Source organism: Triticum urartu, chromosome 2 (assembly GCF_003073215.2).
Source record: "Triticum urartu cultivar G1812 chromosome 2, Tu2.1, whole genome shotgun sequence".
Lineage (NCBI taxonomy): Eukaryota > Viridiplantae > Streptophyta > Magnoliopsida > Poales > Poaceae > Triticum > Triticum urartu.
In genome coordinates, this window is record NC_053023.1 from 706452454 (window position 1) to 706467790 (window position 15337).

Consider the following 15337-nt stretch of genomic DNA (forward strand, 5'->3'; position numbering starts at 1 on the left):
GGATATCTATAGTGACATTGGGATATATAATTGAGTTACTTGATGTATATTATTGTGATCAACTTGCGGGTTCCGTGACTTTAGGACCTATGCATAGGAGTTGGCACACGTTCTCATCTCGACTCTCGATATATATTTTGGGGCACTCCTTGGGAATCAAATAAATGAATCTGAAATAGTGTGATGCTTACCGTATGAACAAACCCACGGATATTTGCGGTGACATTGGAATATCTAGGTGACATTAGGGCTTTGGTTGATTTGCATCTTAAGGTGTTATTCTAAGGAATAGCTTTGTGGTGGTTTCATGCCCGACAACAATGTCAGGACCCCGATTCCAAGTCACATCGATCTAGCCGGTAACACCTCATATCACTTTGCGGCCTCACGCACGGTATTCCCATGGGTGTCGCCTTACCATGGCCCGGGACCGTTTGCGCCTTTTGGCTCACATATATGATAGTGTCGCTAGCATCCGTATGACAGAGAACCCGGGCCGACATGACTAGTCGTGAACCCAAAGTGGCACTAACTTATGGGGACAGGCATACATGAATCAACATCGAGCATGTCGGTCAGCAGCGTGCGAATCCGAGCTGTAGCACTGGGCTAACAGGACTCCGGTGAACCGGGCTATAGCAGGCTAGGCAGGACTCCGGATGTCACCGCGTGACATTTCCCCGAAGGAACAGACACAGGAACGAAGTGAATCACATGCCGGCCAGTCAAGTGTTCCGGAGCAGTAGTGCTGGGCTAGCAGGACTCCGGTGAACCGGACTGTAGCGGACTACTATGGCTCATGGAAGCACAAGACTACATTTCCCCATAAGAGAGGCTACCAAGGATAAACAACTAGGTTGTCGGATCCCACACATACCAAGCATTTCAATCATACACACAATATGCTTGATATGTGTAAATACAACATGGCATCACAACAAAACTCTACGACTCAAAGTATTTATTCAATAGGCTCTGAGGAGCGAGATATTACAAACATGGGTCTCATGACCCAACATTCAGAGCATACAAGTCAAAGCACACGCCGAAGCTTAACATGTGTGAGTACAGACATCTACAAATGAAAAAGGCTAAGAAGCCTGACTATCTACCAGATCTTGCCGAGGGCACAAGATCGTAGCTGAGGTATCAAGCTAAACGTCGAAGTCCACACGGAACTACTAGCGAGACTGACGTCTCTCTTCAAAACATAATTTAAGCAAACGTGAGTACAAATGTACCCAGCAAGACTTACATCAGAACTAACTACATATGCATCGGTATCACCAAGGGGGGGGGGTGGAGTTTAACTGCAGCAAGCCAACTTTGACTCGGTGGCTATCTTAAACTACGACTGCAAGTAACTCTTTTGAGGTGGTGCACACGAGTCCACATATTCACCATATCAATACACCACTATGGATCCGCTCCCGTCTCTCTACGAGAAGGCCATCCATAGCACTCACGCTTATCTTGCGAGTCTTAGAGTATCCACTTTCACTTGTCTATGAACTGTTGTAGGCAACCCAGAAGTCCTTTACCACGGACACGGCTATTCGAATAGATCATTTATAACCCTGCAGGGGTGTACTTCTTCACACACTCTCTCACCACTTACCACCATGTACACGTCGTGTATCTCGGCAACCTTCAAGCGGAAGCCTGGCGAGGGAGTCGGCCACGACCTGACTAACCACACAAGTCTCTAGTCCAGGTTTATCGTCTATTCGGGTTCCATCCACGAGGAGATCCAGCCTGAGTTTCGCTCACAACCCCAAACGATGTCTGCAGGGTTCCCGAGACACCAAAAGGGCGCCCGGTACATCGTGCCACGGTGTATCTACCGCATCATAGCCCACCCCTAGGGTCAGCGCTACGCATGGCCGCCAACACATATCCTATAAACACCAGAAACTAGTTGCAACTCCTGGACAGAGGACTAGGGCAGTTAAAAAGTCAAGAGGGTCAATTAAGGATCCCAATGTGTGGTAGTAGCTATTCATGGATCACAAACACAGAACTCATTTCCTGAGAACGATTTCACTGAGACAACCCACCATGTACTCCTACATGGCCTCTCACCACTACCTTTACCAAATCGTGTTCACACACTTAGCTCACACAGTAGGACATGTTCATCACCATTCCAATTCACCCCGATGAATCAGACCTGACTCAACTCTACGCAGTAGCAGGCATGACAAACAAACATGAATGAGTAGGCACATCAGGGCTCAAACAACTCCTACTCATGCTAGTGTTTTTTTAGAGAAAATGCTCAAAAGCCCGGCTTTGAATTAACAAAGCCATCAACCGGCCAGGAGGACAAATCATAGAGGACTACAAGAGGAAACAACTAAAACAGGAGAAAAGGAAAGAAAAACAGCTGATACAGAGCGCTGGACAGAACAGCTCAAAGGCAACAGCAGCTGCGAGGAACAAGCAGTGCTAATGCCATCACCCTACACTAGGACCAACACCTGAGGGAAGCAATGGTCTTGAATTAAGGCACCACCGAGGATGCATCGTGCCCTTGTCCAAACTCAAGAGACCTCCATGGGCAAGAAACAAGTGTCTTCGCCGCCACAGAGGGCCACAACCCTCTCGTCCTGGCTCGTAGGACGCCGCACCGTCGACAGCGAAGCGAATCACCAGATCCCACTTGGACTTGGACACCATGGCTGCTAGGAGAGGAGCAAGCGCAGACCAGCAAACTTGGGCCGAACTCTGTCGAAATGCCATCACCGCCACCGGCTCAGCCACAGCGCAGGACGAAAGCCGTTAGAGCAGGCGCAAGTGAACAAGGCCAGCACAAGCCGTCAGCCGCCACCACTGCTATCCCCGAACGACGCCTCCAAGAAGGAATACGACATCGCAACGCCGTCGCCGCCCAAATAGGGGACCAAGGTCTTCACCACTAAGCAAGGGGCAGGAAGAGGAGGAGGGGAACCTCACCGAAGCCTCCAAGGAGGGGATCGGCGCCAAAGGCGTCGACTTCGCTGTGGCCGCCGCGCTGGCCAAGGGGTTACCCCGGTTCCCACTCACAGCCTCGAGCTCCCAACAACCCGTGCTGAAGGACAGCACCAAGAGGGACGCCGGCCACCGGAATCAGAAGGGGATCGAGCAGATCGGGCAAGATGAGGCGGGCCTTCTCCACAAGACGCCAATGAGGTTCGCGCGGAGACCACCGCGTCGCGACCCACGCCTGCTGCCCCCTTGCTACCCGCGCAGCCAAGAGGACATCCATCCAGCGCCCACCGACGCCACCTGCCGAGGGATCCACGCCGGGCTCACCATCCGGGGCCGCCGCCCCGGCGCCCTAGGCCCTCCACGAGATGCGGAGCAGCCAGATCCCCGCCGCCACCATCATAGATGACGCGCGTGCGAGCCGGGGCGCACCTCAGGTGGCGGCGGAGTGGAAGGAGGAGTGGGGAAGGGGGGTGGCGGCGCTAGGGTTGGGAACCCTCGACTCGCCTCAAAGAGACGACGCGAGGGTCGGGGGTGCTAGTGGGTTTCATCTATTTACTATGGCAATGACAGGTCATGCAGAGGAAAGGGGTTCAACTACCGCAGCATGTAACAGTTGAATCGTTGTTGTCCTAATGCAGTAAAAGAGAGTAGGAGCGAGAGAGTGGGATTGTATCAGAATGAACAAGGGGGTTTTGCTTGCCTGGCACTCCTGAAGATAATATAGCTCTTCATCAGGTGTCATCGAACTCATCGTCGGAACACGTCTATCGAAAGGGGACAAATACCAACAAACAAGGAAGAACACAATCAATGCAATGCACAATATGATGCATGATCATGACATGGCAATATGAGTGTGTTGGCCTAATGCAACTACAACCAAATGTTGTGTTCTGGGTCATTTCTGAACCCAAAGGTTCAATCCCAAACTCAAATTATGAATTTAAATAGTGCTCTTACTTCAGTTTTGTCACTCAACAGTGTGTTACTTAGCTCCCACTGCAACCAATTGAAGCACATGGATAAACGTTTTCCATCTCTCCTATTTTCTGATTGCATTATTTTTCGTATCTACTTTGCATTATTCCAATTCACATCGTGCATTGTCATAACTATGATTAGTTGTCTATTATTGTTTTCATTATTATATTTGGAATACTTTTCTTATCTTATATCTCTCATCTTTTAGAGTTTTATTATTCCAGCTAAATGCGTTTTACTTGCGTTCAGTTGCATGACAAACGTATCGTTTAGATCCGTGTCACAGGCACGGTCACAGGTCATGACCCTGCCATCGTACTCTTTGTGTCGGTGATCTGCTTGTTAGGTCTACGACGGTGGGGCAACTCGTTGTATATCTCTGGTCCACTGAACCAGTTCACAGTCTAGCCATCGTAAGTTGTCCATGTGTGAATAGATATGCACAAGTGGCTCTAATCTACTTGTTGAGTGGGTTTGCAATATTCGGCGTGAGGATAATCCGTTGCTTCGAGGTGGACTAGGGCTTGTTAGCGAGAGGTGACTTAACCAACTAACTAGGCTAATCCCCGGCGGCTAATAACACCGGCGAAGCAGTGACGCTTTTTGTTGATTGTTGTCGTTGACTTATACCGGCACAACTCGGCTACGTGAGCTCGCAGAGATGGGCTGGGTCTCAGTCTGGAACGGCGTCGATCGGCGGACTTCCGACGGTAAGGTGTATCGTCATGCAGGAGCTGGGCAGCCGGGTTGGAACGACTGCCGCGTGCTATCAGGCCCGCGCAAGGCCGGCCTCGAGGTGTAGCGGCTTGGCTATGCGCACGATAGCGGCTGTGCTGCGCGTGCATCGGGCCGGCGGCAAAAGCAGCTAGCGCGCTCTCTCACGCGGTGCGTGCAGGCTATCGCTTCTGTGACATGCGCCTCGGGGACATTGTAACATCGTGAAATATTTTCCGGTTATGTAAGGTCGATAATGCCCCTGCCGTACGCCGTACAACTTTCGGCCGTCCTCTTTAGAGAGCGCTGTCTGGCGCGGCTCGGTGATGTCCACGCGCTCGTCGGCTGTGTCGCCTCCGGCGGCGGGGAAGCGCGGGGTATCGGACGGCGATGGAGTGCGGAGATCACTGAGACGGATGATACGTCTCCAACGTATCTATAATTTTTGATTGCTCCATGCTATATTATCTACTGTTTTAGGCAATATTGGGCTTTATTTTCCACTTTTATATTATTTTTGGGACTAACCTATTAACCGGAGGCCCAGCCCAGATTTGTTGTTTTATGCCTATTTCAGTGTTTCGAAGAAAAGGAATATCAAACGGAGTCGAAACGGAACGAAATCAACTGGAGAAGTTATTTTTGGAAGGAAACCTACCGGGTAGACTTGGACCCTATGTCAGAAGATGAAGGAGGAGCTCACGAGGGTAGGGAGCGCGCCCACCCCCCTGGGGGGCGCCCCCCTGCCTCGTGCCCCCCCCCTTCGGTCCACCGACATACTCCTTTCACCCTATATACCCATATCCTAAAACTTCCAGACAAATTAGATCGGGAGTTCCGCCGCCAGAAGCCTCCGTAGCCACCGAAAAACCAATCTAGACCCGTTCCGGCACCCTGCCGGAGGGGGAATCCCTCTCCGGTGGCCATCTTCATCATCCCGGCTCTCCATGACGAGGAGGGAGTAGTTCTCCCTCGGGGCTGAGGGTATGTACAGTAGCTATGTGTTTGATCTCTCTCTCTCTCTCTCTCTCTTGGATGATACGATCTTGATGTATCGCGAGCTTTGCTATTATAGTTGGATCTTATGATGTTTTCTCCCCCTCTACTCTCTTGTAATGGATTGAGTTTTCCCTTTGAAGTTATCTTATCGGATTGAGTCTTTAAGGATTTGAGAACACTTGATGTATGTCTTGCGTGGGATACCTGTGGTGACAATGGGGTATTCTAGTGATTCACTTTGATGTATGTTTTGGTGATCAACTTGCGGGTTCCGCCCATGAACCTATGCATAGGGGTTGGCACACGTTTTCGTCGTGATTCTCCGGTAGAACTTTGGGGCACTCTTTGAGGTCCTTTGTGTTGGTTGAATAGATGAATCTGAGATTGTGTGATGCATATCATATAATCATACCCACAGATACTTGAGGTGACATTGGAGTATCTAGGTGACATTAGGGTTTTGATTGATTTGTGTCTTAAGGTGTTATTCTAGTACGAACTCTAGGGCTGTTTGTGACACTTATAGGAATAGCCCAACGGATTGATTGGAAAGAATAACTTTGAGGTGGTTTCGTACCCTATCATAATCTCTTCGTTCGTTCTCCGCTATTAGTGACTTTGGAGTGACTCTTTCTTGCATGTTGAGGGATAGTTATGTGATCCAATTATGTTATTATTGTTGAGGGAACTTACACTAGCGAAAGTATGAACCCTAGGCCTTGTTTACCATCATTGCAATACTGTTTATGCTCACTTTTACCATTATTTACCTTGCTATTTTTATAATTTCAGATTACAAATACCTTTATCTACTATCCATATACCACTTGTATCACCATCTCTTCGCCGAACTAGTGCACCTATACAATTTACCATTGTATTGGGTGTGTTGGGGACACAAGAGACTCTTTGTTATTTGGTTGCAGGGTTGCTTGAGAGAGACCATCTTCATCCTACGCCTCCTACGGATTGATAAACCTTAGGTCATCCACTTGAGGGAAATTTGCTACTGTCCTACAAACCTCTGCACTTGGAGACCCAACAACGTCTACAAGAAGAAGGTTGTGTAGTAGACATCAAGCTCTTTTATGGCGCCGTTGCCGGGGAGGTGAGTGCTTGAAGGTATATCTTTAGATCTTGCAATCGGATCTTTTAGTTTCTTGTTTTATCACTAGTTTAGTTTATAAAAGAAAACTATAAAAAAATGGAATTGAGTTTGTCTCATACGCTTCACCTTTTTAATATCTTTCGTGAGCATGATGGAAAGGATAATTGTGCTCAAGTGCTAGAAGAAGAAATCTATAAAATGTTTGGCACTAAATATTTGAATGATGAGCATGATTGCAATGTTGTTAGTATGAATTCTTTGAATATCCATGATGCTAATGATGATTGCACTAGTTATGATGAAAATGCCTCCTATAAACATGTCAATTTTTGTGGAGTAGACTGGGTTTGCAAGTACACACCAAATAGGGAAGATAGATATTGCAAGAGGCATAAGTACTTAGAAACCAAATTGTTGCAAGAAGAGCTAGACGAATGTGCTGAAAATTTGTCTTTTCTTAGCCCTACTTGTGAACTTTGCAATGAACATGATCATTTTAGTACCCAATGCAAATTGTTTCATGAGCGTATCGTGTCCAAAAATTGTGATGACTTGATTTCCCTTGCACATCATAATGAACTTGGTTTGCTCTTGGGTTATGAAGAAATTAAACGTAGAACTAAGGATATTCCAAAATTTGCCCTTGATAAAATTCTTCATTTTGATCTAGAGGAAATTTATATGTATTGCGCGGTGAATTGCATTGAAAATCCTTATATTGCCAATTACATAAAGAAAAGAAAACAAATAGAGGATGAAGAAAATACTAATGAAAGGGAAGAGACTTCCCAATATCCTCCTATTATTTCTTATGATGAATCAGGTAACGAGGAGGAGCCTCCTATTCAACCAATCTCATTAATAAGGAGCTCCAAAAAGAGGATTGAACCCACACATGATGTGGTGAAGAATAAGAAAAGACAAAGGAAGAGAGGTAAAAAGATATCTCTCCCAAATAATGCTGCTCCTATTATTGCTGTGCCTCATGAAAATGAAGATGATACACTTGATGATGATCTCGTTATGCCTATTGCTTGTTGTGATGATTATGATTGGGAAGATAATGATACTTCTTACGATCTTGAAAATCTTTTTGGCACTTGCTTGGAAGAATATGATAATTGCTATACTATTGGTGCTATCCATACTATTAATGATGAGAGTGATTATGCTTATAATATGAAAAGGCCCAAGCTTGGGGATGCTATGTTTGATGAAGATGATGTTTTTGAGAATATATTTGCTGCAATTAATGTTTGTCCCAAGCTTGGGGATTCTACGCTTAATGAAGATGATATTTTTAGTATCCCAAGTTTTGATATGCAAATTTATAATGATAATAACATGCCTCCTACTTATGATAATTATGTAGGGGAATGTAGTAATTTCAAAAAAATTCCTACGCACACGCAAGATCATGGTGATGCACAGCAACGAGAGGGGAGAGTGGTTGTCTACGTACCCTCGTAGACCGGAAGCGGAAGCGTTATAACAACGCGGTTGATGTAGTCGTACGTCTTCACGGCCTGACCGATCAAGCACCGAAACTACGGCACCTCCGAGTTTTTGCACACGTTCAGCTCGATGACGATCCCCGGACTCTGATCCAGCAAAGTGTCGGGGATGAGTTCCGTCAGCACGACGGCGTGGTGATGATCTTGATGTTCTACCGTCGCAGGGCTTCACCTAAGCACCGCTACAATATTATCGAGGATTATGGTGGAGGGGGGCACCGCACACGGCTAAGAGATCAATGATCAATTGTTGTGTCTTTGGGGTGCCCCCTGCCCCCGTATATAAAGGAGTGGAGGAGGGGGCCGGCCAAGGAGGGTGGCGCGCCCAAGGGGGGGAGTCCAACTCCCACCGGGAGTAGGACTGCCCTTTTTCCTATTAGGAGTAGGAGAGGGAAGGAAGAGGAAGGAGGGAGGAAGGAAAGGGGGGGCCGACCCCCCTCCCAATTCGGATTGGGCTTGCGGGGGCGCGCCCCCTCCCTTGCTCCTTTCCCCTCCTTTCCACTAAGGCCCAATAAGGCCCATATACCTCCCGGGGGGTTCCGATAACCTCCCGGTGATCCGGTATTGTCCCAATTTTACCCGGAACCTTTCCGGTGTTCAAATATAGTCGTCCAATATATCTATCTTTATGTCTCAACCATTTCGATACTCCTCGTCAATTCCGTGATCACATCCGGGACTCCGAACAACCTTCGGTACATCAAAATATATAAACTCATAATGAAACTGTCATCGTAACGTTAAGCGTGCGGACCCGACGGGTTCGAGAACAATGTAGACATGACCAAGACATGTCTCCGGTCAATAACCCATAGCGGAACCTGGATGCTCATATTGGCTCCTACATATTCTACGAAGATCTTTATCGGTCAGACCGCATAACAACATACGTTGTTACCTTTGTCATCGGTATGTTACTTGCCCGAGATTCGATCGTCGGTATCTCAATACCTAGTTCAATCTCGTTACCGGCAAGTCTCTTTACTCGTTCCGTAATACATCATCTTGCAACTAACTTATTAGTTGCATTGCTTGCAAGGCTTAAGTGATGTGTATTATCGAGAGGGCCCAGAGATACCTCTTCGACAATCGGAGCGACAAATCCTAATCTCGAAATACGCCAACCCAACATGTACCTTTGGAGACACCTGTAGAGCACCTTTATAATCACCCAGTTATGTTGTGACGTTTGGTAGCACACAAAGTGTTCCTCCGGTAAATGGGAGTTGCATAATCTCATAGTCATAGGAACATGTATAAGTCATGAAGAAAGCAATAGCAACATACTAAACGATCGGGTGCTAAGCTAATGGAATGGGTCATGTCAATCACATCATTCTCCTAATGATGTGATCCCGTTAATCAAATGACAACTCATGTCTATGGTTAGGAAACATAACCATCTTCGATTAACGAGCTAGTCAAGTAGAGGCATACTAGTGACACTTTGTTTGTCTATGTATTCACACAAGTATTACGTTTCCGGTTAATACAATTCTAGCATGAATAATAAACATTTATCATGATATAAGGAAATAAATAATAACTTTATTATTGCCTCTAGGGCATATTTCCTTCATATTATTGTGATGATACATATGCTATAAAAAGTAGTGAGGATTATATTTATAAAACTTGTCATGATTATGGTTACCCCTTTTTTGAACATTACTCTTTTAATGTGGAAACAATTTATAGTATCCAAGTCTCTTATGATACTCCCACTATCCCGAATGAGAAGAATTTTGCTTATGTGGAGAGTAATAAAATTTCTATGCTTGTAGATCATGAAAAGAATGCTTTAGGTGCTGGTTATATTGTTGAATTCATTCATGATGCTACTGAAAATTATTATGAGGGAGGAACATATGCTTGTAGGAATTGCAATAATATCAAGTTTCCTCTCTATGTGCTTAAAGTTTTGAAGTTATGCTTGTTTTGCCCTCCTATGCTAGTTGATTATTGTTCCCACAAGTTGTTTGCTCACAAAATCCCTATGCATATGAAGTATGTTAGAATTAAATGTGCTAGTCATATTCTTCATGATGCTCTCTTTATATTTCAATTCTTATCTTTTATGTGAGCATCATTGAAATCATCATGCCTAGCTAGGGGCGTTAAACGATAGCGCTTGTTGGGAGGCAACCCAATTTTATTTTAGTTCCTTGCTTTTTGTTCCTGTTTAGTAATAAATAATTCATCTAGCCTCTGTTTAGATGTGGTTTTATGCTTTTAATTAGTGTTTGTGCCAAGTATAACCTTTGGGAAGACTTGGGGAAAGTCTTGTTGATCATGCTGTAAAAAATAGAAACTTTAGCGCTCACGAGAATTGCTTCCATATTTATTTGGAAAGTGCTATTTAGTTAATTCTTTTTGCAGATGATTAATAGATAAATTTCTCAGGTCCAGAAATTTATTTGAGAATTTTATGAGTTCCAGAAGTATACGTTTGATTCAGATTACTACAGACTGTTATGTTTTTGACAGATTCTGTTTTTCATGTGTTGTTTACTTATTTTGATGAATCTATGGCTAGTAAAATTGTTTATAAACCATAGAGAAGTTGGAATACAGTAGGTTTAGCACCAATATAAATAAATAATGAGTTTATTACAGTACCTTAAAGTGGTGTTTTGCTTTCTTATACTAACGGAGCTTACGAGTTTTCTGTTAAGTTTTGTGTTGTGAAGTTTTCAAGTTTTGGGTAAGGATTCGATGGACTATGGAATAAGGAGTGGCAAGAGCCTAAGCTTGGGGATGCCCAAGTCACCCCAAGGTAATATTCAAGGACAACCAAGAGCCTGAGCTTGGGGATGCCCCGGAAGGCATCCCCTCCTTCGTCTTCGTTCATCGGTAACTTTACTTGGAGCTATATTTTTATTCACCACATGATATGTGTTTTTCTTGGAGCGTCAATTTATTTTGTTAGAATTTGATTGATGTTATTTAGAACAATGTTTTGCATCTTTTATTTCAATAAAAGTGGCATTGATAGCCTTTACTATGCCTATGTTACAAGTATACATGTTGCTGTTTGAAAACAGAAAGTTTACTGCTGTTGCAATAATTCCCTAGAAAAGTCAGAATGTGATAAAATGTTGAAACCTTTTTAATATTAAGATCTGATAAATTTACTACAGTTGGAATTTTCTTTCATAATTTTTGGAGCTAGGGAAGTATGGATGTTGCTGCATTCTTTACAGACTGTCCTGTTTAGGAAGATTGCTGTTATGTTTGCATTGTTTGCATATGTTTGCTTCTTTAATGATTCTATTTGACGATAGGACTATTAAATATGCAGAGGCATTTAGTATGCAATGTTTAATAATAATTTTAGTGGTTTGCTACAGTAGAGTATGATAAGGTTTTTGCAATGGTTTATACTAACTTATCTCATGAGTCCTTGCTGAGTTTTGTGTGGATGAAGCTTTTGAGATTTAGGGAGACCGTGATATGAGAGGAATTAAGGAGACACAAAAGCTCAAGCTTGGGGATGCCGAAGGCATCCCAACATAATATTTCAAGAAGTCTCAAGCATTTAAGCTTGGGGATGCCCCGGTTGGCTTCCCACCTTTCTTCTTCAACTACTATCGGTTAGTTTCGGTTGATCCTAAGTTTTTCCTTCTTCACATGATGTTTGCTATTCTTAGAATGTCATTTTATTTTTCTTTGATTTCTGTTTGAATAAAATACCAAGATCTGAAATTATTAAATGTTAGAGAGTCTTCACATAGTTGCATAATTATTCAACTACTCATTGATCTTCACTTATATCCTTCGGAGTAGTTTTTCATTTGCTCTGGTGCTTCACTTATATATTTCAGAGCATGGTGGTAGTTTTATTTTGAATAAATAGATGAACTCTCATGCTTCACTTAGATTATTTTGAGAGTCTTAATATCATGGTAATTTGCTTAAAATCCTAATATGCTAGGTATTCAAGAATAATAAAATTCTCTTATGAGTGTGTTGAATACTAAGAGAAGTTTGATACTTGATGATTGTTTTGAGATATGAGGATGGTAATATTAGAGTCATGCTAGTTGAGTAGTTGTGAATTTGAGAAATACTTGTGTTGAAGTTTGTGATTCCCGTAGCATGCACGTATGGTGAACCGTTATGTGATGAAGTCGGAGTATGATTTATTTATTGATTGTCCTCCTTATGAGTGGCGGTCGGGGACGAGAAATGGTATTTTCCTACCAATCTATCCCCCCTAGGAGCATGCGCGTAGTACTTTGTTTCGATGACTAATAGATTTTTGCAATAAGTATGTGAGTTCTTTATGACTAATGTTGAGTCCATGGATTATACGCACTCTCACCCTTCCACCATTGCTAGCCTCTCTAGTACCGCGCAACTTTCGCCGGTACCATAAACCCACCATATACCTTCCTCAAAACAGCCACCATACCTACCTATTATGGCATTTCCATAGCCATTCTGAGATATATTGCCATGCAACTTTCCACCATTCTGTTTATTATGACACGCTTCATCATTGTCATATTGCTTTGCATGATCATGTAGTTGACATCATATTTGTGGCAAAGCCACCGTTCACAATTCTTTCATACATGTCACTCATGCATCATTGCACATCCCGGTACACCGCCGGAGGCATTCATATAGAGTCATATGTTGTTCTAAGTATCGAGTTGTAATTCTTGAGTTGTAAGTAAATAAAAGTGTGATGATCATCATTATTAGAGCATTGTCCCAGTGAGGAAAGGATGATGGAGACTATGATTCCCCCACAAGTCGGGATGAGACTCCGGACGAAAAATAAAAAAAGAGGCCAAAGAAGCCCAAGTAAAAAAAAGAGGCCATAAAAAAGAGAAGGCCCAAATAAAAATAAAAATAAAAAATGAGAGAAAAAGAGAGAAGGGGCAATGCTACTATCCTTTTACCACACTTGTGCTTCAAAGTAGCACCATGATTTTCATGATTGAGAGTCTCCTATGTTGTCACTTTCATATACTAGTGGGAATCTTTCATTATAGAACTTGGCTTGTATATTCCAATGATGGGCTTCCTCAAAATGCCCTAGGTCTTCGTGAGCAAGCAAGTTGGATGCACACCCACTACTTTCTTCTGTTGAGCTTTCATATACTTATAGCTCTAGTGCATCCGTTGCATGGCAATCCCTACTCACTCACATTGATATCTATTGATGGGCATCTCCATAGCCCATTGATACGCCTAGTTGATGTGAGACTATCTTCTCCTTTTTTGTCTTCTCCACAACCACCATTCTATTCCACCTATAGTGCTATGTCCATGGCTCACGCTCATATATTGTGTGAAGATTGAAAAAGTTTGAGAACATCAAAAGTATGAAACAATTGCTTGGCTTGTCATCGGGGTTGTGCATGATTTAAATACTTCGTGTGGTGAAGATAGAGCATAGCCAGACTATATGATTTTTAGGGATAGCTTGCTTTGGCCATGATATTTTGAGAAGACATAATTGCTTTATTAGTATGCTTGAAGTATTATTGTTTTTATGTCAATATGAACTTTTGTCTTGAATCTTTCGGAACTGAATATTCATATCACAAGTAAGAAGAATTACATTGAAATTATGCCAACTAGCATTCCACATCATCTTTTTATCATTTACCTACTCGAGGATGAGCAGGAATTAAGCTTGGGGATGCTTGATACGTCTCCAACGTATCTATAATTTTTGATTGCTCCATGCTATATTATCTACTGTTTTGGGCAATTTTGGGCTTTATTTTCCACTTTTATATTATTTTTGGGACTAACCTATTAACCGGAGGCCCAGCCCAGATTTGCTGTTTTATGCCTATTTCAGTGTTTCAAAGAAAAGGAATATCAAACGGAGTCGAAACGGAACGAAATCAACTGGAGAAGTTATTTTTGGAAGGAAACCTACCAGATAGACTTGGACCCTATGTCAGAAGATGAAGGAGGAGCTCACGAGGGTAGGGGCGCGCCCACCCCCCTAGGGCGCCCCCCTGCCTCGTGGCCACCCCTTCGGTCCACCGACGTACTCCTTTCACCCATATATACCCACATATCCTAAAACTTCCAGAACCGAGATTAGATCGGGAGTTCCGCCTCCAGAAGCCTCCGTAGCCACCGAAAGCCAATCTAGACCCGTTCCGGCACCCTACCGAAGGGGGCAATCCTTCACCGGTGGCCATCTTCATCATCCCGGCGCTCTCCATGACGAGGAGGGAGTAGTTCTCCCTCGGGGCTGAGGGTATGTACTAGTAGCTATGTGTTTGATCTCTCTCTCTCTCGTGTTCTTGATTTGGCACGATCTTGATGTATAGCGAGCTTTGCTATTATAGTTGGATCTTATGTTTCTCCTCCCCCTCTTCTCTCTTGTAATGAATTGAGTTTTCCCCTTTTGATGTAATCTTATCGGATTGAGTCTTTAGAGATTTGAGAACACTTGATGTATGTCTTGTCGTGGATATCTGTGGTGACAATGGGATATCACGTGATTCACTTGATGTATGTTTTGGTGATCAACTTGCGGGTTCCGCCCATGAACCTATGCATAGGGGTTGGCACACGTTTTCGTCGTGATTCTCCAGTAGAACTTTGGGGCACTCTTTGAGGTCCTTTGTGTTGGTTGAATAGATGAATCTGAGATTGTGTGATGCATATCGTATAATCATACCCACGGATACTTGAGGTGACATTGGAGTATCTAGGTGACATTAGGGTTTTGATTGATTTGTGTCTTAAGGTGTTATTCTAGTACGAACTCTAGGGCTGTTTGTGACACTTATAGGAATAGCCCAACGGATTGATTGGAAAGAATAACTTTGAGGTGGTTTCATACCCTACAATAATCTCTTCGTTCGTTCTCCGCTATTAGTGATTTTGGAGTGACTCTTTGTTGCATGTTGAGGGATAGTTATGTGATTCAATTATGTTATTGTTGTTGAGGGAACTTACACTAGCGTAAGTATGAACCCTAGGCCTTGTTTACCATCATTGCATTACCGCTTACGCTCACTTTTACCATTATTTACCTTGCTGTTTTTATAATTTCAGATTACAAATACCT